Genomic DNA, 27,449 nt, shown 5'->3' on the forward strand with positions numbered 1-27,449 from the left:
GCAAAGAGGAAATATGCGTTGGTCATAGTGGATGAGTTCACCAGATACACATGGGTGTATTTCTTGCACACAAAAAGTGAAACTACATCTATCTTGATTGATCATGTCAAACATCTGGATAAATTGGTCAAAGATTCTGTGAAAACCATAAGGAGTGATAATGGCACTGAGTTCAAGAATTTAATAATGGAAGAGTTCTGCAAAAACCATGGAATTAAGCAGGAATTTTCTGCTCCTAGAACTCCACAGCAAAATGGAGTTGTTGAAAGGAAGAATAGAACTCTCATTGAAGCTGCACGTACAATGCTTGAAGAAGCAAAACTTCCAGCCTATTTCTGGGCTGAAGCTGTGTAGACTGCTTGTTTTACTCAAAATGCAACACTCATTAACAAGCAAGGAAAACACCATATGAGATGGTGAAGAAAAAGAAGCCAAATCTGAAGTACTTTCATGTATTTGGATGCAAGTGTTTTGTTCTCAAGACTCATCCTGAACAGCTATCCAAGTTTGATCTAAAAGCTGATGAAGGAATCTTTGTTGGATATCCACTTTCCACAAAAGCCTTCAGAGTCTATAATTTGAGAACAAGAGTGGTCATGGAATCTATCAATGTCTCTTTTGATGACAAGAAGATTACTGGTCTTGAAGACTTTATTGATCATGATCAGCTGAGATTTGAAAATGAAGACTCAAATTCTGATACTGAAAATCCTGACAGTCTAAGTCCTGATACTGTAAACTCTGATGGATTAAACTCTGATGTTATTGAAACTGTGGTGACTACGCCAAAGGAAGATGCACCTATGCAGGGGGAGCATACTCAAGAACATATCACATCTCAAGAAGCATCAGAACATACATCCGGCTCTTCAAGTTCTGATTCGTCAAGTTCTGATAAGCCAAGTTCTGATAGTTCTGAAAATCTAAATTCTGAAGAATCCAACTCAGAGAGCATAGTTTCAGGGGGAGCATCAGAAAATGAAAATGAAGACAGCATGGATCATGGGGGAGCATCCAGTTCTAGAGAAAACCTTCCATCTGCAAGGAAGTGGACTAAATCACATACACCTGATTTGATAATTGGAAATCCTGATGCAGGTGTCAGAACTAGAACAGGTACTTCAAACGAATGTCTTTACAATTCTTTTTCTCTCTCAGACTGAGTCAAAGAAAGTGGAAGAAGCTCTTCAAGATGCTGATTGGGTGCAAGCAATGTAGGAAAAGTTAAATGAATTTGAAAGAAACAAAGTCTGGACCCTAGTGCCAAGACCAAAGAATAGATCTGTTGTTGGTACAAAGTGGGTATTCAGAAACAAAACTGACAGTGATGGCATAATTACAAGGAATAAGGCAAGGCTGGTTGCAAAAGGATATTCTCAACAGGAGGGACTTTATTATGATGAAACATTTGCACCAGTTGCTAGGTTAGAAGCCATAAGGATATTTTTGGCTTATATTGCTCACAAAAAGTTTACTGTCTTTCAAATGGATGTGAAAAGTGCTTTTCTCAATGGAGAATTGGAAGAGGAAGTATATGTTGAACAACCTCCAGGCTTTGTAGATTCCAAACATCCAGATTATGTCTACAGGCTTGATAAAGCACTTTATGGACTTAAGCAAGCTCCCAGAGCATGGTATGAGACTTTAGCTCAGTTTCTTCTGGAAAATGGATTTAACAGAGGAGCTATAGACAAAACACTGTTCTACCTCAATCATGGAAAGAACTTACTTCTGGTCCAGATTTATGTTGATGATATTATTTTTGGGTCTACAAATGACAGACTTTGCAAGAAGTTTGCCAAACTGATGCAGTCAAGGTATTAGATGAGTATGATGGGGGAACTTAGCTATTTTTTGGGCCTTCAAGTCAAGCAGAATGAAGAAGGCACTTTTATTTGTCAAATTAAGTACACCAGAAACTTGCTGACGAAATTTGGAATGCAAGATTGTTCAAGTGCATCCACTCCCATGGCCACTGCAACAAAACTGGATAAGGATAATGGTAAATCAGTAGATATTACTGATTACAGAGGTATGATTGGCTCTCTACTCTATCTAACTTCTAGTAGACTTGATATCATGTATGCTACCTGTCTTTGTGCAAGATTTCAAGCAGATCCAAGAGAACCTCACTTAACAGCTGTGAAAATAATTTTCAAGTATCTTAAGGGAACAGCTGATCTGGGATTGTGGTATCCCAGAGAATCAGATTTTAAACTAATAGGTTACTCAGATGCAGATTTTGCAGGTTGCAAAATTGACAGGAAAAGCACAAGTGGAAGCTGCCAATTTCTTGGAGGCAGATTGGTTTCTTGGTTTAGCAAGAAACAAAAGTCAATTTCCACATCAACTGCAGAAGCAGAATATATTGCTGCAGGAAGCTGTTGTGCACAGATTCTTTGGATGAAGAATCAGTTACTGGATTATGGGTTAACATATTTCAAAATCCCTATTTACTGTGATAATCAAAGTGCTATTGCTATGACAAGTAATCCAGTTCAACACTCTATGACAAAGCACATCAGCATTAGGTACCACTTCATCAGGGAACATGTAGATGAAGGTACAGTGGAATTGCACCTTGTTCCAAAAGATCAACAACTAGCAGATATCTTCACAAAACCATTGTGTGAAGCTACTTTTACAAGATTGGTAAATGAACTTGGAATGGTTTCAGGTTCTTTCTCTAAATCTGCTTAGTTTTGTTCTGTTGCATCAAACTTTATGATCAGTATTTACAGAATTTAATCTCTTTGTGTATTCTGTGCTTAATTGAAAAATATGTTTAAGTACTGACTGTTGTCTGATCAATATTTCTAAACTCTGATAGTGATATGTCTGTTTAGGTAACTATTCAATCCTATGAGGATAACTGTGTTAGATGCTGACCTAGTAGTCTTCAATAAACAAGGGATCCCATGTAAGAAGTAATTATTTCTGTGGAAATCTATTGACACAAGCAAATTCTGATATTACGCTTAGTTGAATTTACTTTGTCTATCTTATTACTAAGTCACAAACTAGAATAATGATACTCATCTGTTAAGTTCTGATGCTAGTAAATCTGTTGAATGTACTAAGTGCTGATAAACCTCACTTATCAAAAGAAAAAGAAAGAGAAACAAGGATTAAAAATCAGGTACACCTTTGAGATCTAGAGTAAAAATGTGGACGGGAAGACCCAAGTGCATTGCTGGTATTAAGTAATATGCATCAGAAAAGCAAATAAAATATTTTCTTGGTGACTTTTCACACTCTATGATTACTGGAGAAATACTCTGATAATAGCATAAATTCTGATAAGCAGTCGTGACTCACTTACACTGAGAAGCCACTGTAAAATAGAATTTAAAAAGATGCACAAAATTAGCACAAAATAGTTGAGGTGCACTCAAGCATGAATTCATTCAATAGTAGGTTTCAGAATAATGACAGGTTTTTAGTAAAGTTTTAGTTATGCCTTATTTCTAAGATGTACTGAAGTGAATCAGACTTTACTCTTTGTCTGATATTTAGCTTAATGCACACACTAACCACTCCATATGAATGATGAAAATCACTGTGGGGATCTATGTTATTTTAGATGAACAGTCATTGTGTCACATTGCATAAATTCTGAGGACAAGTTCTGATTGCATGTTCTGATGATTAAGTTCTGAAGAATATAAATCAGAATTTGTGTGAGGACTTACTAAAATAGGCATTCCTTTTTCGAGTTAAGAAATTATGTTCTGATGACTGTTAAGTTCTGATATAAGTCTAAGTTCTGATATTACAGTCTGATTCTTTACTTGACTTATTTGTGGATAAAATTTGATAACAGTCTCAGTTTAAACCAGAATATGTTGAAGTGGAAGATTAATAGTCACTATAGTTAGGGATAGTGGTACTCGTACATGAACAGTCAACTTTTACTTGCTTCTTGTGCGCATTAAACCATGTTTTCTCTTTCCAATGAATGTTTTTCTTTTTCCATGTCTGGGGAGACGAGGTAGAATTAATTCTACCTGTCAGCATTAAATTTCTTTGCGTCTCCTGGCATTCACTTGCCTATATAAGCAACCACTTCACATCAGCCTTCCCATCAAATCTTTTATCACAAACTCACCTTCATAATCTTTATATCAAAAACACCATGGTCAATTACAAAATGTTTTTGAACTACGAAACATTCAACATGGAGCTGAGCTGTGCCGATTGGCAGCAGGAATGGCACGTTACTGCCATTCCTGATGAGATATAGGACTCTGTTCCCCAGGAGGTACTCACCCACCTCCTGTTCTTCTACATGGACTACCATCGCCATCTGGAGCGATTGGAGGAGGAAAGGCTGGAAGCTCTCCGCCAGCAAGAGTGAATCATTCGACTCGCTATTCTGTTTGTCGAGAGTAGGAAGAAGAAATGATTTATTTTCTTCTTCCTGTTTTTCTTCATCATCAGCCTTGCCCTGCTTCTTGAGCTAGGACAAAGGCTGTTGACGTTAGGTTTAGCAGCTTAGGGCACTCTTGTAAAAAGTTCTGATGTAATTTAAATTTCATGAATGTATTCTCTTGATATATTAATGAAATTTGTTTTTGTTTCAAGATCTTGTCTCTGAGATATTTTGTAATGCATTGATAAATCCTGATACATTTTCATATTCTGATGACTATATACATTCTGTTTTAACTTAAGTTCTGATTTTATTTTATCAGTACTTGCTCGTCCAATTTATTATGGTCCTTTTCACTCGATTTTTTTTCAGAATATTGATGTTGCAGTGAAAAATAATTAAATAAGTGGGAACAGTTTCAATTTTGAATTAAAAATGTTTCACCTTGATTAATGGAATAACTTGGTAAGTGGAATGGTTTTTCCTCGAAAAACTACAAGTGGGTAAGTAATGATTACTGTTTTCTCGTGCCCATTAACTATTCGTTTTTACTGCATGTCTGACAGGTGTCCAACGGTTACATTTTTTTTCAAAAGTATAAGTAAGACAGAGAGAGGATTTTTTAATCTTTTATTTCCTTTCATACTTTTTCTCTCTATTTGCTTTTACTCTCTTTCTTCTTCTAACGTTGGTTTCTCATATAGACATTCTATCAAACACCTAACAGGCACTTATAAATCTCGATTAATTTCATGGCACCTAAGGATTTAATCATTGATGGAGCTAAATTTGTTCCAAACAACTATGCTGCAATTCTTGATAATGTTGAAGCTCCGTCTGAATTGCATTTTGTGCAAGATCTTCTTGCACACAGTGAAATCGGGTATGCATTGACCCAACCTTCAGTATTCTCAAGCCAACAAGTTCTGACACTTTGGAGGACTGGAAACTTTGATAATGGTGGTCCAAATGGTACTCCTAGTATTGTTTTCGAAGTGGGTGATTCTTCATATGCAATCACTCCTGGTACAATACGCAAGGCTCTACATCTCCCAGAAGGATGTACTTTTTCAATTCCAGAGGAATCAGCTCTTCAGGAGTTAATGGCCAGTTTGGGGTATGAACAGAGTTTGGCAAACCTTGGGCAGTTGAAACGGGCTCATATCAGAAGGGAATGGAGCTTCTTCTTCGACTGCATCACTAAAGCTTTTGGGAACAAGTGTTCGAATTTTGATGCCATCCCCATAATGAGTCAGCACATCAGGTATGCCATTATAAACCAAACTCATTTTGATTTTGCAACTGCTATAATAGGTTTTATTGGGGATAGGATGACAGAGGATAGGAATGTTGTCTACTTTGCTAGATTCTGTCAACTTATATATACTTTTTGTACTGACGAACCTCGACTAACCAGTACCTTAACTCCACCTTTCAAAGTTGCAAAACGTTACTTTAATGACCTGGTAAATGCTGACACTAAGAAACAAGTGATTAGACCTTTACAGATTCCTCAGTCTGTAAAACAGATCTTAGTAAATGCTGATCCTGATTCCTATAGATCTGTTTATCCTAATGTCTAACCAACAACCACCTCCCAAACTCCACAACAACCATCAGAACATACCACTCATACTACTCAACCAACCCTTAGGAAATATATCAAATCCTATCTCTCCACTTCACAGACAGTTCAACCCTCATCCTCAGTACCTACTGTGAAGCCTTCATCTTCCAAGCCTAAGAGGACAAAGACTGTTCCTCACACACCTCAAAAGAGAAGGAGGATTACTTTGAGAGATGAGTCTGACAGTGAGGAACAGGTTTCTACATCAGAACCTGTTATCAAAGAAGCTGAGACAGTGACTTCTCAGAAGGATTCTGGAATTGGGGGATCTAGGCTTCTTAAGAGGCTTAGAAGAGTGACTGTTCCTGACACTCCCAAGGAATCCATATCTACAAAGAGATACAAGAAACAGAGGGCAAAAAGGCCAGTTTCAGATGATGAAGAAGCAGCAGCTAAGGAAGGAGATCAGGAATCTCTGATCTCACAAGAAAAGGAATCTGCTAAAGTCACTACTTCTCCATCAACTCCATCTCAGGAAGCTGTTCCTGAAAAGGCCAACACACCATCTGTGTCTCCTGTTCAAAAGTCTGTATCTCCTATTAATATAGGCACAAGTGTTGATATTGATATCCAGACCTTGGTTGTGCCTGAAGTAATTCTTTTAGAAGCTCCAACAGCAACTAATCCATCAACAACACCTGTTACTGATGCTGCTCAAAATCCAGACTTCTCTTCTACACCTTCTCTGTATCTAGATGCTGATGATCAGAATATAGGTGAGCATCAGGATATGGCTGTTGATCAGAACTTAGAACCAGATCAGCAATTAGAGGATGCTGAAGCCTCCATTGCTACTCACAATGTTGTTTTATCATAAGATACTGATTCTGTAAGTTCTGATGCTGCAAATGCCGGAGATATTGGTGATGCTGCTCCAAATACAGATGCTGATGAAGCAGGTCCTTCAGGACATGCTCCTCAACAAACTATTCTTAAATCTGAACTTGTTAAGAAGTTTGTTACCAGAGAAGCACCAGTGCCTTGGAGTGAAACTCCTGCAGGACAGGAGTGGACTAAGGAATGGAACTCAGTTTCCTGTGTTCCAAATGCAAAGCATCTTGCTGATCACTTGACAAAAGCTGATGAAATGTTAAATTCTGATGATTTCAAAACCCATCTTAGAGTCATTGCATTGAGTACTAAACATTTACAAGGTCTCCATTCAACTACTCATGCAGAGCTACACAAGATTCAGGAAGAATTCATCAAACAGGACCAAATTCAAAAAATTGACAAGAAAAAGTTCTTCCAACCTACCTTTGACAGGATTGCTTATATTGAGAAGACTCAAGAGAAACAACAAGCTCAGATTGACGATATTCTGGAAAATCAAGCTTCTCAGCAATCTCAACTTACTGAAATCCAAGCCTCAGTGGAATTGCTTGTCTCTCTTCTACTACCTGCTGATGCCAAAAAGGGGGAGAAAGTAATTAAGTACAAATGCAAGACTGGCAAGACACTGAAAGGGAAGGATGATGAAAAGGATGATCAAGGAAACTCTGGAATGGGAGAGGTCATAGTCAAGGTAGAGATTTCTCATCAAGAAAAGCTGAAATCACAAGTCACAGGACAAGTTTTGATACTGGGAAAAGAATTAGTTCTGCTACTGGTAAAAGGATAAGTTTTGATGAACTTTTAGATCTTGATGAAGAAATGTCAAGACAGTTATTTCTTCAGGAAAATCCAGGAATGGACTTGGAGAGTTTAATGGAAGAAGAAGCCAGACTTAAATCAGAAAAAGTCATATCTAAATCTGAAGCTTCTGGTAAAAAGACACTTCCAAAAATCAAAGGCATTATGATAAAAGAAAGGACAAATACTGAAGCAACATTGGCTAAATCACAACCGCAGATAGATCCAAGATCCAAGGGTAAAGAAAAGGTTGGTGAACCTATCAAGGTTTATGTGCCTCCTGAGAATGAAGAAATCACTGATGAAAAGGATGATCTTGCTCTGACTTCAAGAAAAGTTCTTAAAACAACCTCTGACATGGCTCAAGTTGTTCAGAGTCAAGCGACAAAAAGTTTTGATATTTCGAAGAAGCAAGTAACCTCTGACATAGCTCAAGTTAACTTGATATCAGAAGTTAGACCAAAGACACTCCTACCAGGATTCACTAAAGCAAAACAGACTCAACCTTTGAAGACTGATGCAAGTGGTTTTGAAGCAAGAGTAGTTACTGGAAAGGAAGCAAGAGATAAAACTGGATTGGGAAGTGCTGATGAAAGAAGAATACAGAACACTACCAATAATCCAACTTCCTTGAGTGAACCAGGTATTGGAGCAACTTCTGAGAGATTGAATCAACTGGAATCTGTACAAATGGTTTACCATACCTACTTGAAAGAACACATCTTGTTGTACTTCATGACGGATGGTAGGGTTTATCATATAAGGCAAAATGCCATTCTATTGAAGTATTTTGAAGAATTGGAGCATGTACTATTCTTACTTCAAGAGGATGACAGATTGACAGGAAGTGTTGCAAACTATTTGAAGGATCGGATTCAGAGATAGAAAAGGCTTTATTCTGTTAAGTCTGACAGCACATATGTTCCAAAGTACAGAGATCACAAGGGTGATATAGTTGAAATGAAGCCCAACATTGCTAAAATTATAACTACCTTTCTGGGTTACAGGGCTGTGGAATTCAATCTTGAGTCTGATAAAGCTTATTTGATCAGACTGGATCAGGATATAAGAAAAGCAAAGATTAATGATCTCAGGGCTGCAATCTTTCAAATTGGTGAAGATAATGCAGAGCTTAAAGATGCTAAAAGGAGGATGATTGATGAACTTAGATATGCTGAGAGATGTTTGTTGAAGAACTATCTCAGAACAACTCCTGACATCAGAGAGATCAGAAGATGAAGCCAAGTCAAGATCTACAACTGATTTAATTCTGATATTTGTACAGACTGAAGCTGTTATCAGAAGTTAAATATTGGTAAAGCTTTAAGGACTGTAAGTTGTAGTTATCTAGTCTAATTCTCATGCATTTGTACTTAATGTTTTTGACATCATCAAATATCTGTTAAACTTGTATATTATGCTAATTTACAAGTTGGGGGAGATTGTTAGATATATTTGATAATGTCATGGCTAATATGATTTATGTTTAGTTTTCAGATCTTACTTAAACAGGATAAATCAGTACTTACTGGAAGTCAGGACTTAAGGATATCAGTACTTATATTATCAGGAGATAATCATCAGAAGATGGATATCAGAACTTAAGTGTTGAAGGATGTTCAGATAAGGACAGTAGCTGTTTAAAGGAAAGAAGATCGAGATAAACATAAGAAGAGATATGCATGAAGAAGGAATTCTATGAAGAATAGAATACTTGGAAGAAAAGATATATGATTGATATATTTTAGGAGTAGAATTAAATTCCATATCAATTAGCGATTATCTTGTAACTGTGTAGTATATAAACACAGACATAGGGTTTACACTATAAGTGTTATCATATTCGATAAAATTATTCATTGTAACCCTAGCAGCTCTCGTGATATTTGTTCATCACTGAGAGGTAACAGTTCCATACTGTAACAAAGTTTATTGTTTCAATAAAGTTTGTTTTCTGTTACTTGAGATATTAAAGTTCGATTTGATTGTACTTTACACTGTATTCACCCCTCTACAGTGTGTGTGACCTAACAGCCGTCTCTTAATATCAAGCATTGTAGCTTTTGGAAGCTTAGAGTCAATTTTTCCAGAAATAGCCTTCTTCATCTCATCAATATCTCCTTTGATGGTGTTGACATCTCTAGCATGTTGGAAGCCTTGAATTTGTTGTAGTTGCAGAGAAGCAAGATGTGCTTGGAGGAGCTTCTTGGTGTTTGCATTTGTGGTGGTTTGAAGAGCAGAATTTGTCTGATTTATGAGTTGAATCAGGGTTGTCTTGAAGTAGTGTTCATCACAATGCTTTGAAAATGCCCATGATGGCGTGCCTGATCTTGAGCTAGAACCTACTTCTCCCCCTATGTCCAATGGCTCTTCTTCACTATCTCCACCTTCATCTCCAAAGAAATCTGCTGAACCACCAGTTTCATAATTAACATCACCAGCTGTGATAGGGAAAAGCTGTGATGGTATCCTTGGCTCTTAGCATTGACTGTGTGGTATGCACCAAGTTGAGAATGCTTTCTGTATTATCATTGCCCTGTTCAGCTAGAAGTTGATATGCTGGAACAGGGTGAGTAAATGTCTCAGCATCAAGGGAGGTGGATTCTATAATAGCTTGAGGTTGCTGAGATAGTCCCTCCCTGTCTGCATCCTGGACATTCATTAACTCACTTGCAATGACATCCATCCTTATAGCTCTGGTACCTGCATTTCTCTCATAATCTCTCTTTTATTGCATCAAGGTCTCACCTTGGCTCCCCACCCTCACACCTTCATCTTCACCATCTAAGGTGGGACTCCTCTCACTCTCTTTTGCCAATCCTGAAGAACTGGATTGCTTATTTTCACTATTTTCCTCTCCTTTTTCCTGGGAGCAACCCAGACTCTCACTCATAACACTCTCTTCCCTCAATCCTAGGAGTGATTGTACTACTACTAAGTCTTCTGCACTTGAAATAATTGATAAAATTTAAAGCTGTGCAGAGACACTCGACGGATAAGGGATATCCGTCGGGTTAGCAGTTTGACTATCCGACGGATAACTGCTGTTAAGCTTATCCGTCGGGATATAATCACTACTCGATGGATGAACAATATCCATCGAGAGAGTAGGAATAAATGAGTTAGGAATGGAAACTATTGTGGACTCTGTGCATATTGATGAAAATTTTGGCACAGATGTCTCAACAGTTCCTGAAAGAATTGGCAAGTGAGCCAACAAATCATCCAAAAGATGATGCTCACTTGCACTAGATTTTGGCTTCCCCAATAGAGTTAAAGAAGGGGAATCAGGAATTGATGTGTTGATCATATCCACATCTAGAGACTTTGTGGGAGAATTTGGTGTATGGGGTGCTTCTATAACTAAAGATATTGGCTGTGACTCCATATTTATTGGAGCCACATCAAACTGAATTTGAGAAGGTGCAGTGACTGTGTCTTTAGCACCAGTTTGCACAGTGTGTGAACCCTGTGCATCCCCAAAGGTTTTTGATTTCTTCTTTCTGGCATAAGTTTGGGGTGAGCTAGTGTCCCTTACCCTTTTGGCCTAAGCTCTTGGCTGAGAGCTTTGTTCAATAGCCACATCCTTTTGGGAGGATGCATCTAGAAATGAGCTTTTATCCTTTTTAAGCACTGCAGTTTGTTGGGAAACTGTAGTGTGGCTAGTATGGGAAACACTCACCTCTCCAACCTTATCCTTAGGGTTTCTTTTATGTTCACCCTATCCCTCACCTACCTTACCCACCTTCACACTCCCCTCTTTGGGTTTGGTGGATTTTACAACTGGCATCTTTTGAGAGGTACCAGAGGGGGCTTTCTTTGATTTGGATTTTGAAATTTTTGATGATTTAGTAGCTTGGGTAGGCAACTGTTGGGTCATTGACACAGTTTCCATAGCTACACTAGAATTCAAAGAAATCTGTGAGGTTGGAAGAGTAGGGACAGATGAACTTACCTCACTTACCTGAGGTGCTTCCATTACAGGGAAATAGAAGAGTGGCACCTCCTTGTGATGGTTTGCCCTGTTTAAATCTACAATAATTCTTCTCTCTTGAACCCAACAATCTAATTTGTTGTTTGGGTTCTCAAGCACAATTTCCTCAGAGAGGTGGTTAGCTAGCATCATGAAAAATCTAGCATAGTAAACATTTTTACCCCTCTTATTTAACTCCCCTAATTTAAACCCCAAATCAAACAAAAAAAGATCACTAAAATTAAAGAACTTATCTGTAACTAGCATGTAAAGCATGTTAAGTATAAAAATATTGACAGAATCAAAATTAATGATTTTACCAGAAAAGACCTTGGTAACTACATCACACATGAAACTCCATTCTTTCCTAAGACCCAAACTCCTAATATCACTTAACTTAGAAGTAGAGAGTGCATAGTTCATGGAATTAAGCATATTAACAATATCAGTATCTGTGTGTGGTGAGGTCATAGTATTATCAGGAATTTTGAAATATGCTTTAATAACATCACCATTGATACAGAATTCCTTACCTTTAATGGTGAGTGTGATGGTCTTATCAGTAGAGTTGTATGTAGCAGTCGTCCACATCTCTTCAACAACCTCACAGAAGATGGTGGGTGATTCTAGCATTGCATAATTGAGTTTGCAGTTCTTCATAAAATCCATCATTTTTTAGTATTCACTTGAATGTTGAATCCCCTTGTTTACTAGAGCCGTGAAGTTGTTCTTCTCATAGATGTATCCAGTTTGTGACATCATCTTGACTACTGGTACCATTGTTAGAGAGTGGAAATTGCAGAGATAGAGATGATAATTGCTTTTGAGAAAGAGAGAATTTAGAGCAGATGATTTGAGAATGATAAAAGATAAGTAATGGAAATGAATTAAGCTTTTATACTATCTCAAAAATAACTATCAAAAATAATAAAGTAAAATAAATTAACCAATAAAAATTGCCCAAAATAGCCGTTTAAAAATAAACTGTAAAAATTCCTTCAATTATCCGTCGTGTTATACTTATAAACTGTAAGTATACTCGATGGATAATGTTCAGAGCATTAACGGCTTAGATTCAGACAATTCGACGAATGAGGATAAATCAGGTATCCGTCGAGTTATAAAGTATTCCAGAAAAGTAATTGATTTTATTAATAAAATGTATACCGACGGATGATCAAACTCGATGGATAGTGATCATCCGCCGAGATGTAAATTTTGACTTAGCCAAAATTTCATCCAAGACTGTAAAACCAATTAAATTTCTGGCTCCATTACAACTTGCAAATTATCTGAAAAGATTTAAGAGTAATTTAGCATACCTAACTCACTTACCAACCTTGAAAAGGAGGATTCATCCAGTGGCTTGGTAAATATATCTGCAAGCTGCTTGTCACTTGGAACAAAATGTAGTTCCACGGTACCATTCATTACATGTTCCCTTATGAAGTGGTACTTGATGTCTATGTGCTTTGTTCTTAAATGTTGCACTGGATTTTCAGTGATGGCAATTGCACTTGTGTTATCACAGAAAATGGGAATTCTTTCCACTTGTAGACCATAGTCTAGCAATTGGTTTTTTATCCACAAAATATGTGCACAGCAACTACCAGCAGCAATATATTTAGCTTCAGCTATAGAAGTAGAAACTGAATTTTGCTTTTTACTGAACCAGGACACAACTTGTTTACTAGAAATTGATAGGTTCCTGTTGTACTTTTTCTATCAATTCTACAACCTGCATAATCTGCATCTGAATTACCAGTTAGATCAAAACCAGAATCTCTAGGGGTACCAAATGCCAAGTTTTGGTGTTCCCTTGAGATATCTGAAAATTCTCTTAAAAGCTACTAAGTGAGATTCTCTAGGATCAGCCTGAAATCTAGCACACAAACATGTAGCAAACATTATATCTGGCCTACTAGCTGTTAAGTATAGAAGTGAGCCAACCATGCCCCTATAACTTGAAATATCCACAGACTTTTCAGTAGTGTTTAACTCAAGCTTAGTTGCAGTGGCCATGGGAGTTTTTGCAGATGTGCAATCCATTAGATCAAACTTCTTTAAAAGATCATAAATGTATTTAGTTTGACTAATGAATATTCCCTCACTAACTTGCTTAACTTGCAAACCAAGAAAGTAAGTTAGTTCTCCTATCATACTCATTTCATACTTACTTTGCATCAATTTGGCAAACTTTTTGCAAAGTTTTTCATCTATAGAGTCAAAAATAATGTCATCTACATAAATTTGAACAAGTATACTAGAGCCATTAACATTTCTAAAGAAAAGAGTTTTGTGTACAGTACCTCTAGTGAAGTGATTTTCTAAAAGAAACTTTGACAAATTGTCATACCAGGCTCTAGGTTCTTGCTTCAGTCCATAAAGTGCTTTCAAAAGATAGTAAACATATTCTGGAAAGTTTGGATCTTCAAAACCAGGAGGCTGACTGACATAGACTTCCTCCTCCAAATCTCCATTCAGAAAGGCGCTTTTGACATCCATTTGATAGACTTTGAAATTGGCATGGGCTGCATAGGCTAAGAAGATTCTGATGGCTTCAAGTCTTGCAACAGGAGAAAATGTTTCATCAAAATCTATTCCTTCTTGTTGACAAAAGCCCTTAGCAACCAATCTAGCTTTGTTCCTGACTACTATGTAATTTTCATCCATCTTGTTTCTTAATACCCATTTGGTGTCAATTGAATTCTTTCCTTTAGGCTTGGGCACCAGCTTCCATACTTTATTCCTCTCAAATTGGTTTAGCTCCTCCTGCATAGCTAAAATCCAATCAGGATCCAACAAAGCTTCTTCTACCTTCTTTGGTTCTTCCTTAGAAAGAAAGTTGCTGTATAGACATTCTTCTTGAGTTGCTCTCCTTGTTTGAACTCTAGAAGATACATTACCAATGATGAGCTCAAAGGGGTGATCCTTTGTCTATTTCCTTTGTTGAGGTAGATTAGCTCTAGATGAAGAGGCCTTATTGTTGTCTTGATGTGTGATTGAGTTTTGATTATTAGAAACTCCCCCGAGTTAATGAATCTTTGATTTGAGAAATGGGAGCTTTCTGTAAGTGATCTATTTTGACTTCCAGCTTCTTTTGATGACCCGACAGATGGTGAATTTTTAGTACCAATGGATGAGGCTGGTTGTCTCCCGACGGATAAGGCAGATTGTCTCCCGATGAATGAAGCATTGTGCAATTCGACAGATGTTGAATTTTGTGCTTCATTGGTAGTAGAGTTTTCTGCATTATCCTTTGATACTGTTTCTTGATCACTTTCATCATCACTGTCATCACTAACCATCTCCACATTGTCAAATTTGAGGCTCCCATGGTAATCTCCATCTTGCAGTCCTTCAATATTTTTATCATAAAAAACAACATGTATTGATTCCACAACAATGTTGGTTCTTAGATTGTAGACTCTGTATGCTTTACCAACAACATATCCAACAAAAATTCCTTCATCTGCTTTAACATCAAACTTCCCATTCTGATCAGTTTGATTTCTCAAGATATAACATTTGCAGCCAAAGACATGAAGAAAATTTAGAGTTGGCTTCTTGTTCTTGAACAATTGATAGGGAGTCATGCATTTTTCTTGATTTATCATAGAAATATTCTGAGTGTAACATGCAGTATTTACAGCTTCAGCCCAGAAATATGTTGGTAATTTAGATTCTTCAAGCATTGTCCTGGCAGCTTTAATAAGTGATCTGTTCTTCCTTTCTACCACTCCATTTTGTTGTGGAGTTCTTGCTGCTGAAAACTCATGCAAAATCCCATATTCTTCACAAAATGCTCTCATGACAGAATTCTTGAACTCAGTTCCATTGTCAATCCTGATTCTTCTAACTTTGAAATCAGGATGATTATTGACTTGCCTTATGTGATTGATGATGATTTCACTAGCCTCATCTTTAGACTTTAGGAAATATGTCCAAGAGAACTTTAAGAAATCATCTACAATTACTAGGCAAAATATTTTCCTCGAGATGGACAACACATTGACTGGTCCAAACAAATCCATGTGTAGCAGTTGTAAAGATTCTTCAATTGTTGAATCAAGCTTCTTTCTGAATGATGCTTTGATCTGCTTTCCTTTTTGGCAGGCATCACACAATCCATCCTTAGAAAACTCCACTTGAGGAATGTCTCTAACCAGTTTTTTCTTTACTAGTTCATTCATGGTCTTGAAGTTTAGATGGGATAGCTTCTTGAGCCATAACCAACTTTCATCCAGACTTGCTTTACTGAGAAGACAAGTAACAGATTCTGCATTTGATGAGTTGAAGTCAGCTAGGTACACATTTCCTTTTCTCACACCAGTGAGAACCACTTTGTTGCTCCTCTTGTTAGTCACAACACAGGCTTCTGAGTTGAAGGTTACTGAATTGCCTTTATCACAAAGCTGGCTGATACTCAACAAATTGTGTTTGAGACCATCCACTAAGGCAACCTCTTCAATGATGACATTTTCTTTTGAAATCAAGCCATATCCCACAGTATAACCCTTGTCATCATCTCCAAAAGTAATACTTGGGCCAGCTCTCTCCTTGAACTCTGTGAGCAGGGTAGAATCACCAGTCATGTGTCTTGAACAACTGTAATATCCGGGATATATCGTGTAATTATTTTTGCTAATAAATAATTAATATATGTGTTCAGTATCTATTTTGTGAATTATTTGTTAAGTGTTAAATGTGTTTGGATGTTTAAAAATATTATTAATTGAGTATTTTAATTTTTATATGTCCAAAATAAAATATAGATAATTTTCATATCTTCCTAATTATTTTTATGTTGATTTATGAATTTATAAGAATCATATGAAATTTATAAAATCTTTTTCCGGGTATTTGAAATCTATTTTATAAAAACGGGAACCAACCGACGTCATCCGTTGTTACATTTTAGGAACCCAAAACTCTTCCGAGAACTCCTTCCTAACCTAATTGTAATATTCCAAGCATATTCCATGTTTCGACTTTTTCGATCCGGCGTACGGTTTGTCCTGCGCGGGTCCCGGCGCAACATTTTTGATACAATATTCGTTTCGGTAAATCAATAAAACTCATATTTTCGATAAACAGGAGTTTTTATTAAACTATCCCAATTATCACCTTGTAGTACATGTAACCAGGCGCTGAGACCAAGACCGCATTACAAATTGTACTGATTTGGATAATTGTCCCGAAAACCGATACCGTTTGGATTAGTTTTTATAAATAAACGTACCGTTTTATATCCGGAATGATCCAACGGGATACTAATTTTCCGTAATTATAAATAGCATTTTACCGTATTTTATTTCTTATCAAAATCATTTGCAATCAGCTAATATATAATTTTCCAGAGAAAAACCCTAAATTCATAAACCTTTCTGAGAATCAAACAGCAAAACGAAGGTGTTATTGATCCTTGTTTTCAAAGCTTGAGTAACCAAAACGAAGGATTTGAGGAGTACTATCAGATTCTGAGCTTCGTTTTACTGCAGAAACTAAGGTTATTTTTCTATATTTTTATTTATTTTCGAATTATTTTTATTAAAAATATAAATTTCTGTTCGGATGATTGTTTGTATGATTTGATGATTGCATGTTGTAGAGCTTGTTTTCCTGATGATTTTCATATGTCATAAGTCTGATTTGGAGTTCAATAACATGCTCAAAAGTGGGTTTAATTCTCGAATTTTAAAATTAGGGTTTATAACCCGTATGAATGTTTTCAATTGAAATTTGGGGCTTTTTGATTTAGGGGTTATTAGCTGTTGATTTATAGTGGGTTATGTTCCTTATGAAATTTGCAATCGATTGGTATATAGCTCGTTAACAGAGGATGTCTGAATCGAAGGGAGTTGTGTTTTGAAAATTTGCGAAGTTCGCCGGAAACCGAAGATGTTCTTGGCCAATTTTCGGTCAGGACAAGGACGATTGATGTGTTTTGATTGCATAAATAAGTTCCTGGTAATGTGTAGATTAATTCTGGACAGTTTGGTGGCCTGAGATGGCCGGAATCGTGTTCTTCGACCACACTCCGGCGAGTCGACGGCGGGGGTTTGCAAAATTGCAAACAGGCCCCTGGACTTTTGGGGATGAAACAGTTTAGTCCCCCACGTTTCCAGAGTTTGCATATTTTGGATTCCTGTTTATAAATTATTTAAAAATCATATTTCCTATTTATTTTAATTATAAAAATTCATTTTTAATTTCTGAAAATTCCAAAAATTATTATTTTAATTCCAAAAATTATTTTTAATTCAAAAATAAATCTGGATTAATTAGTTAATTAATTTCAGTTAATTTTTAATTGATTAATTGGTCACTTAATTCGAAAATTAATTGATTTAATTAATTATTAATTGATTTTAGTTAATTATTTAATTAGATTTAATTATTTAAAAATGATTTAAAAATTCCGAAAAATAGTTTCGAGCTTTAAAATATTATTTTAAATTATTTTTAAGGCTCGATAATGATTATAAAATTATTTTAAAGCCAAAATGGGCCAACTAAACCCTGTTTATTACTCCAAAATTGATCCAACGACCCGTTTTAATTCCGAAAAATATTTTAAAAATCATTTTAAATATCCGAAAGCCTATTTATGACCCGAGACTTCTTTATAAATGATATATCATTGATTATGTGACGTGTTATGTGTTATATGTGACTTGTTGGTTAACTGTCGGTCTGTATATTGGATGTTTACTTGTTTATTGCGTAACTTTCAATCCGTTAATCGGATTTGGGTGAAACGAAGGGTAGATAGAAGTATGTGTTGAATAGAATCGTATGAGTTGAATATTGATAGATGCTTATGATATGTGAGCAGAAGAGGCAAGGCGTAGGAAAGGGAAACAGGTAGTCGAGGAGTAAGACAGTCGTGACTGAAAGCGAGTGCAGTATAATAAGCTAGTACCAGGCAAGTGTTCTGAACTTTCTCGAGATATTATAGTGATTGATAGTCCTGTTTTATATTGCAAGTGCTTTGAAGCACTGAACCCTAAACCCTGATTCCAGTTATTGATCTTGAGCTGTAAACCTGATTCTTTCTAAACCATTGATTGTTGTATACCCAAATACGAACCTCAAATGTACGATACTACTCCACAAATACATACAAACTAATTATCAAACACTGAACCAGATTGCTTACACACTCAAACCATTGTATCTTATGCTTTGAAAGACCAAATCCTTGAAACCTTGAAACACTGATTCTTTTGTTATCCAATTCTTTCACTACCTAACAGCCAAGCTTTGGAAATGCCATATTGATCTTTATGCAGATTGAAACCATTTTCATTATTGAACGTCCAATGTTATTAATGATCCTGTTTATTGTTTATTACTGCTTATTCTGTTAGTATGGTAGAATTGGATTGTTTTTATAAATTGTGGACCAGATTCGTGGTCAGACCATATAATGGTCAAGTTAGGCCAATGTGTGCCTTGGACCCAGTAGTTAGAGCAGTGCTTTGTGCTTTGCTCGGGGTTAGTGCGTGACTGATCAGCAGCATAACCTTGGTTTTTAAAATGAAAATATAATATCCAATTCTAAATCATAATCCATTGTTCATTTGTTATCGTAACCATATTTACCTGATGATCATTATTCTCAGTTTTGTCATTGTGACTTGCTGAGCTAGTTAGCTCATTTGTGCAATATTGTTTATGTTCTTTTCCCGTTAAGAAGGAACCGGTTGGTACCGAGGATCCCTAGTCCAGCACAAGAGCTAGGGGTTCAGGTTGATCGAGTTGAGCTAGTAGGCTTCTTTTGGGAGTAATTTAAGTTTGTAAAAGTTTGTAATAATGTTTAATACTCAGTTCTGAGTTTGGATAGTTGGGATTTGAACGGTTTGTAATATAAGTAAGTGTGTTTGGCTTGTATACATACTTTAACCTGTTGCGGTCCGTGGTAGTTGGTAAGTAGGGTCACTGCATATTATTATCTTTATCATTGTTATAAGCAGGTTATAAATAAGGTGTGTGTGTGTGGACCCCAAACTTCTGACCCGGGTTTGGAGGGCGCCATAGGTTTGGTATCAGAGCTACAGGTTATAAGTCACTCACACAAGCCTTGATTGACGGGAATGGGTAGAGGGTTAGGATTAGAAGTAAGGAATAGAAAGATAGAATGTCGAGAGGTTGTGTGCTATGGTATAACAGGTATTAGTGTGATTCGCGTCATGGTTTGAGATTCTTATATTGCAATATGACTTCAGATAGCAGCGATGGCCAACTCTTTTATCCCCGTATCAGCTGATCACTCAGAGCCTTCAGTTGAAGTACCGTCTTCGGATCCACGTCCTGTTGTTCCACCAGTGTTGGCTATACTACCTCCACCTGTGTTGCAGCCCGTACCATTGCAGGCTATTCCACCCCCAGGCATGAGGCCACCTATCAGAGGACTCCCACCTGTTGATTCAGGCTTTACTAGTCATTCAGTTACAGGAGTACCTTTCCAGTTCTCTTCCTATCCTGTCCCATATCATCAGTTTAAGGCTTGCCTTATGGAGCAGCGATTCCTACGGGGTTAGATTCAGGAATTATTGCATATTATGCGTACCAGAGAGGTTGTGAGTGGTGAGAGGCGACTCAGAGAGTGGCTCCAGGCATTTCGTAGAGCAGCTGTAGTGAGGATTGCTGAGCCTACACATGAGGACATCACCCCTGATTTCCTAGTGGAATGGGCTAAGTGGGTTCTAGAGGAGCTTGAGGAGATTGGAGGTCCAGACTTGCCATGAGTCAGAGATTCAGAGATGCTGAACAGTATTATTATGGTTGTATAGTATGTACAGTAGTGTTTAGTATGTTTCAGTAGACTTTTAAGTTGTATTTATAGACTAGCTATGCTGACTAGTGAGTAGGTTGTTGTACCCTTTTGCTTTTACTTCCGAAGCGTCTTTACGCTTGTACTACCCAAAACTTTTGATCTATATATATTAGTACCTTTTTGCTTTCCAGTATTATCATTTATTTTACTGCACCTATTTTACTTTACCTTATTTATTGCACCAATTATACCCCTGTGATACCATGTACCCTGTTTTCCATAACTGTTTATATTCTGTAAAGAAGCATGCAATTTACTTAGTTACAACTGTTTTCAAAAAGAGATATTTCTGTTTTACAATATTTTTCTTTTCTTCAAAGAATTTGGTTTAAAAGCTAAATAAGTTGTTTGATTCTTTACAGAAAATGCCTCCCAGAAGAAATACCCGCACCAACACCCAGAATGAAGAAACCAACAACAACAATAACAACCAAGATGATACAAACTATAATGTGAACCCAGGACCTATAGACCCAGCAATAGCCCAGATTCTTCAAATCTTGGCCCAACAAATAGTTCACCTGGCACAACAACAACAAAGACAGACCAATTCCCAAGTAACTTTCAAAACTTTTCAGGCAGTAAACCCACCAGAATTCAAGGGTTCCTTAGAACCGATTGAAGCAAATGTTTGGTTAAAGGAGATAGAGAAGGCATTTGCCTTAGTAAAAGTAAAGGATGAACAGAAGGTTGAGTTTGCAAGTTACTATTTGAAGAATGAGGCCACCTATTGGTGGGAGATGGTGAAGACATTGGAAGGTACATATGTTATTACTTGGGAGAGGTTTAATGAATTGTTTTTAGAAAAGTATTTTCCTCAGTTTGTCCAGGATCAGATGGAGTTGAAGTTTTTAGAACTAAAGCAAGGAAACATGTCGGTGACAGATTATGAGAGCAAGTTTGAGGAATTGTCAAGGTATGTGCCGTCGTATGTGGATACTAACAGGAAGAAGGCTAAAAGATTCCAACAAGGTTTGAAACCATGGATCAGAGGGAAGGTTGCCATTTTTGAATTGGATACCTATGCAGGAGTTGTACAGAAGGCTATGATCGCAGAGACAGAGTGTGAGATGTCACAGAAAAAGAAAGAAAGCAAGAAAAGGAAATTTGAAGGAAATGAAGCTCAGACACAACCAGGGAAGTTTCCAAATTTTAAGAAGGGCAAGTTTCAGCCAGGGAGGAATTTTAATTTTAAGAGACAAAATGCAAGCGATGGAGGCCAGGGCAACCGTCCAGTTAATGCGAATCAACCAAATCAGTTGAGATTAACTTTTCCAGATTGTCAGGTATGTGGGAAGAAGCATGGAGGAGTTTGTAATAAGTTGAATGTGGTTTGTTTCAAGTGCAATCAGAAAGGGCACTATTCAAGGGAGTGCCAAAATCAGCCAACAAGAGAGCCATCAAATGAAGATCAGCCTATCCGGAATCCAGCAGTGAAGGTTCCAGCCATTGGATTTATGTGCTTTAAATGTGGAAAGCCAGGACATATGGCCAGGGATTGCAAGACACCAACCCCAGTCAGTAATGCATTGAGGATTATGGGATCTACCCCAGCAGTGAATGAGACTCCAAGGGCTAGAGTTTTTGATATGTCTGTAAAGGATGCTATCCAGGATACTGATGTCGTGGCAGGTACGCTTAATGTGAATTCTTTATGTGCCACAGTGTTAATAGATTCAGGAGCAACTCGATCGTTTATTTCACAAGATTTTGTTAGTAAGCTAAATTGCCCAGTTGAATATTTAAATAAAATAATGACTATGCAATTAGCAAATCAAGAACGAGTATTTGTTAATCAAGTTTGTGGGAATTGTGAGATTGAGATTTCTGGTAGTAAGTTTTGTGTAGATTTGATACCATTTAGGTTAGGAGAATTTGACGTTATCTTAGGAATGGATTGGTTATCTAAGCACGATGCCCAGATAGATTGTCGAAATAAGAAGGTATTGGTGAAGACGCCTGATGAAAGAATAGTAACACTCAAGGGCCAGAAACAAGTAAAGAAGTTCATAACGATGATTCAAGCCAAGAAGTTACTACGACAAGAATGCGAGCATTTCGTGGCATATGTGATTGATAGGAGTCAGGAGCCAGCGAAACTTGAAGATATTCCAGTAGTGAATGAATTTCCAGACGTGTTTCCCGACGAGTTACCAGGACTTCCTTCAGGTAGAGAAATTGAGTTTGCAATCGACTTAGCACCTGGAACAGAACCGGTATCCAAGGCCCCGTATAGAATGGCGCCCGTTGAGATGAAAGTATTAGCGAAGCAATTACAAGAGCTATTAGAGAAAGGAGTAATCAGACCCAGTGTGTCCCTGTGGGGTGCACCGGTATTATTTGTCAAGAAGAAAGATGGAAGCATGAGACCGTGCATTGACTATAGGGAGCTCAATAAACTTATAATCAAGAACAAGTATCCGTTACCCAGAATTGACGATCTATTTGACCAACTGAAGGGAGCCAAGTACTTCTCTAAGATTGATTTAAGATCGGGATATCATCAACTGAAGATTAAGCCAGAAGATATACCAAAGACAGCTTTCAGAACAAGGTATGGACATTACGAATTTTTAGTGATGTCTTTTGGATTGACCAATGCCCCGGCAGCGTTTATGGACCTAATGAAAAAAAATTTCAAGGAATACTTGGATAAGTTTGTTATTGTGTTTATAGATGATATTTTGATTTATTCAAAGGCGGAAGGGGATCATGCGGAACATTTGAGAACAGCTTTGGAGATTTTAAGGAAAAAGAAGTTATATGCTAAATTCTCGAAGTGTGAGTTTTGGCTATAGGAAGTTCAGTTCTTAGGATACATAGTCAGTAATGAAGGGATCAAAGTGGACCCAGCAAAGATTGAGGCAATTATAAATTGGAAAAGACCGAGAACACCCACCGAGGTAAGAAATTTCTTGGGATTAGCGGGACATTATCGTCGATTCGTTCAAAATTTTTCAAGGATTGCAATACCATTGACAAAGCTTACACGGAAGAATGAAAAGTTTATATGGAACTACAAGTGCGAAGAAAGTTTTCAGAAATTGAAGCAACGATTAATCACAGCACCTGTTTTGTCACTTCCAGACGATCAAGGAAATTTTGTAATTTATAGCGATGCTTCTCATAAAGGACTATGATGCGTTCTAATGCTGCACGAGAAGGTGATTGCGTATGCGTCAAGGCAATTGAAACCACACGAACAGAACTATCCTACTCATGATTTGGAGCTAACAGCCATAGTTTTTGCTTTGAAAATTTGGAGACATTATCTGTATGGAGAAAAGTGCGAGATTTACACGGATCACAAAAGCTTAAAGTACATATTCACACAAAAGGAGCTTAATATGAGGCAAAGGAGATGGTTAGAATTAATCAAGGATTACGACTGCTTGATTAATTATCATCCCGCTAAAGCGAATGTTGTAGCAGACGTGTTGAGTCGGAAGGAAAAGTTAAATGTGTTATCAGTACTTGAAGAGATATATAAGGAATTTCAGAAACTGGAATTGGAGATTAAAGTTTGCAGACCTAATGAAGCAAAAGTGTACAGTATGACTTTTCAGCTGGAGTTGCTAGGGAAAATAAAGAAGTGTCAGGAAGATGTAATGGATCAAGATATAAATCGTTTGGTAGGTGAGGAATTGTGCACGCAGAAGGATGACCCAGGTATTCTTAGGTTTTCTTCAAGAATTTGGATTCCACCGGTGACGGAGCTGAAGAATGAAATTTTACAGGAAGCACATAATTCAAGATATTCAATCCATCTAGGGAGTACCAAAATGTACAGAGATTTAAAGGAAAATTATTGGTGGCCAGATATGAAGAGGGAAATTACGGAATGGGTTAGCATATGTTATACATGTCAGAGAGTTAAAGCCGAACATCAAAGACCAAGTGGATTGCTACAGCCATTGGAGATTCCAGAGTGGAAGTGGGAACATATTGCCATGGATTTTATAATTGGATTACCAAGGACAAGGGCTAATCATGATGCCATTTGGGTTATAATGGATAGACTTACCAAGTCAGCTCATTTTCTGCCTATAAATGAAAGATTTTCACTCGACAAGTTGGTCCATATGTACCTGAAGGAAATTGTAGTTCGTCACGGAGTCCCGGTGTCTATCGTATCTGATCGAGATCCAAGATTTAATTCAAGATTTTGGAAAACTTTTCAAGAATGTTTGGGAACAAGACTGAATATGAGTACGGCTTACCACCCACAGACGGACGACCAAAGTGAAAGAACGATCCAGACAATCGAGGACATGTTACGTGTTTGTGCTATTGATTTCAAAGGAAGTTGGGACGAGCATTTACCTATGATAAAATTTGCTTATAACAACAGTTATCATGCCAGTATTGGGATGCCACCCTATGAAGTCCTTTATGGACGCAAATGCAGATCTCCAGTGCATTGGGACGAAGTAGGAGAATGCAAAATAGTTGGACCTGAACTAGTACAACAGACAAAAGAAGTGGTTGAAATTATCCAAAAGAGATTGATAGCCGCACAGGACCGTCAAAGGAAATATGCAGACCAGTCAAGGAAAGACATGGAATTCGAAGAAGGAAGCTTGGTATTAATGAAAGTATCACCGTGGAAGGGACTAACGAGGTTTGGAAAGAAAGGAAAGCTGAGCCCAAGATAAGTCAGACCTTTTGAGATTCTAAAGCGCGTTGGCAAAGCAGCTTACGAATTGGCGTTACCTCCGCACATGGAGCACATTCACAATGTTTTTCACGTATCGATGCTTAAGAAGTATAATCCAGACTCCAGGCATGTAATAGAATATGAGCCAATAGAGCTTCAGGCAGATTTGTCATATGTAGAGAGTCCGATAGAGATTCTAGAGGAAAGAGAGAAGGTATTGAGGAATAAAGTGGTAAAGCTAGTAAGAGTGTTATGGAGAAACCCAAAGGTTGAAGAGTCAACCTGGGAGTTAGAAAGTGATATAAGAGAAAAGTACTCTCATTTGTTTTCTTAGGAGATTCTGAGGACAGAATCCTTTTAAGGGGGGAAGGATGTAATATCCGGGATATATCATGTAATTATTTTTGCTAATAAATAATTAATATATGTGTTCAGTATCTATTCTGTGAATTATTTTTTAAGTGTTAAATGTGTTTGGATGTTTAAAAATATTATTAATTGAGTATTTTAATTTTTATATGTCCAAAATAAAATATAGATAATTGTCATATCTTCCTAATTATTTTTATGTTGATTTATGAATTTATAAGAATCATATGAAATTTATAAAATCTTTTTCCGGGTATTTAAAATCTATTTTATAAAAACGGGAACCAACCGACGTCATCCGTTGTTACGTTTTTGGAACCCGAAACTCTACCGAGAACTCCTTTCTAACCTAATTATAATATTCCGAGAATATTCCATGTTCCGACTTTTTCGATCCGGCGTACGGTTTGTCCTGCGCGGGTCCCGGCGCAACATTTTCGATACAATATTCGTTTCGGTAAATCAATAAAACTCGTATTTTCGATAAACGGGAGCTTTTTATTAAAATATCCCAATTATCACCTCGTAGTACGTGTAACTAGGCGCTGAGACCAAGATCGCAGTACAAATTGTACTAATTTGGATAATTGTCCCGAAAATCGATACCGTTTGGATCAATTTTTATAAATAAACGTACCGTTTTATATCCGGAATGATCCAACGGGATACTAATTTTCCGTAATTATAAATAGCCTTTTACCGTATTTTATTTCGTATCAAAATCATTTACAGTCAGCTAATATATAATTTTCCAGAGAAAAACCCTAAATTCATAAACCTTTCTGAGAATCAAACAGCAAAACGAAGGTCTTATTGATCTCTGTTTTTAAAGCTTGAGTAACCAAAATGAAGGATTTGAGGAGTACTATCAGATTCTGAGCTTCGTTTTACTACAGAAACTAAGGTTATTTTTCTATATTTTTATTTATTTTTGAATTATTTTTATTAAAAATATGAATTTCTGTTCGGATGATTGTTTGTATGATTTGATGATTGCATGTTGTAGAGCTTGTTTTCCTGATGATTTTCATATGTCATACGTCTGATTTGGAGTTCAATAACATGCTCAAAAGTGGGTTTAATTATCGAATTTTAAAATTAGGGTTTATAACCCGTATGAATGTTTTCAATTGAAATTTGGGGCTTTTTGATTTAGGGGTTATTAGCTGTTGATTTATAGTGGGTTATGTTCCTTATGAAATTTGCAATCGATAGGTATATAGCTCGTTAACAGAGGATGTCTGAATCGAAGAGAGTTGTGTTTTGAAAATTTGCGAAGTTCGCCGGAAACCGGCGATGTTCTTGGCCAATTTCCGGCCAGGACAGGGATGATTGATGTGTTTTGATTGCATAAATAAGTTCTTGGTAATGTGTAGATTAATTCTGAACAGTTTGGTGGCCTGAGGTGGCCGAAATCGTGTTCTCCGGCCACACTCCGGCGAGTCGACGACGGGGGTTTGCAAAATTTCAAACAGGCCCCTGGACTTTTGGGGAAGAAACAGTTTAGTCCCCCAGGTTTCCAAAGTTTGCATATTTTGGATTCCTGTTTATAAATTATTTAAAAATCATATTTCCTATTTATTTTAATTATAAAAATTCGTTTTTAATTTCTGAAAATTCCAAAAATTATTTTTAATTCAAAAATAAATCTGAATTAATTAGTTAATTAATTTCAGTTAATTTTTAATTGATTAATTAGTCAATTAATTAGTCAAATAATTGATTAATTGATTTAATTAATTATTAATTGATTTTAATTAATTATTTAATTAGATTTAATTATTTAATAATGATTTAAAAATTCCGAAAAATAGTTTCGAGCTTTAAAATATTATTTTAAATTATTTTCAAGGCTCGATAATTATTATAAAATTGTTGTAAAGCCAAAATGGGCCAATTGAACCCTGTTTATTACTCCGAAATTGATCCAACGACCCGTTTTAATTCCAAAAAATGTTTTAAAAATCATTTTAAATA

Source organism: Apium graveolens, chromosome 11 (assembly GCF_009905375.1).
Source record: "Apium graveolens cultivar Ventura chromosome 11, ASM990537v1, whole genome shotgun sequence".
In the NCBI taxonomy this organism is placed as follows: domain Eukaryota; kingdom Viridiplantae; phylum Streptophyta; class Magnoliopsida; order Apiales; family Apiaceae; genus Apium; species Apium graveolens.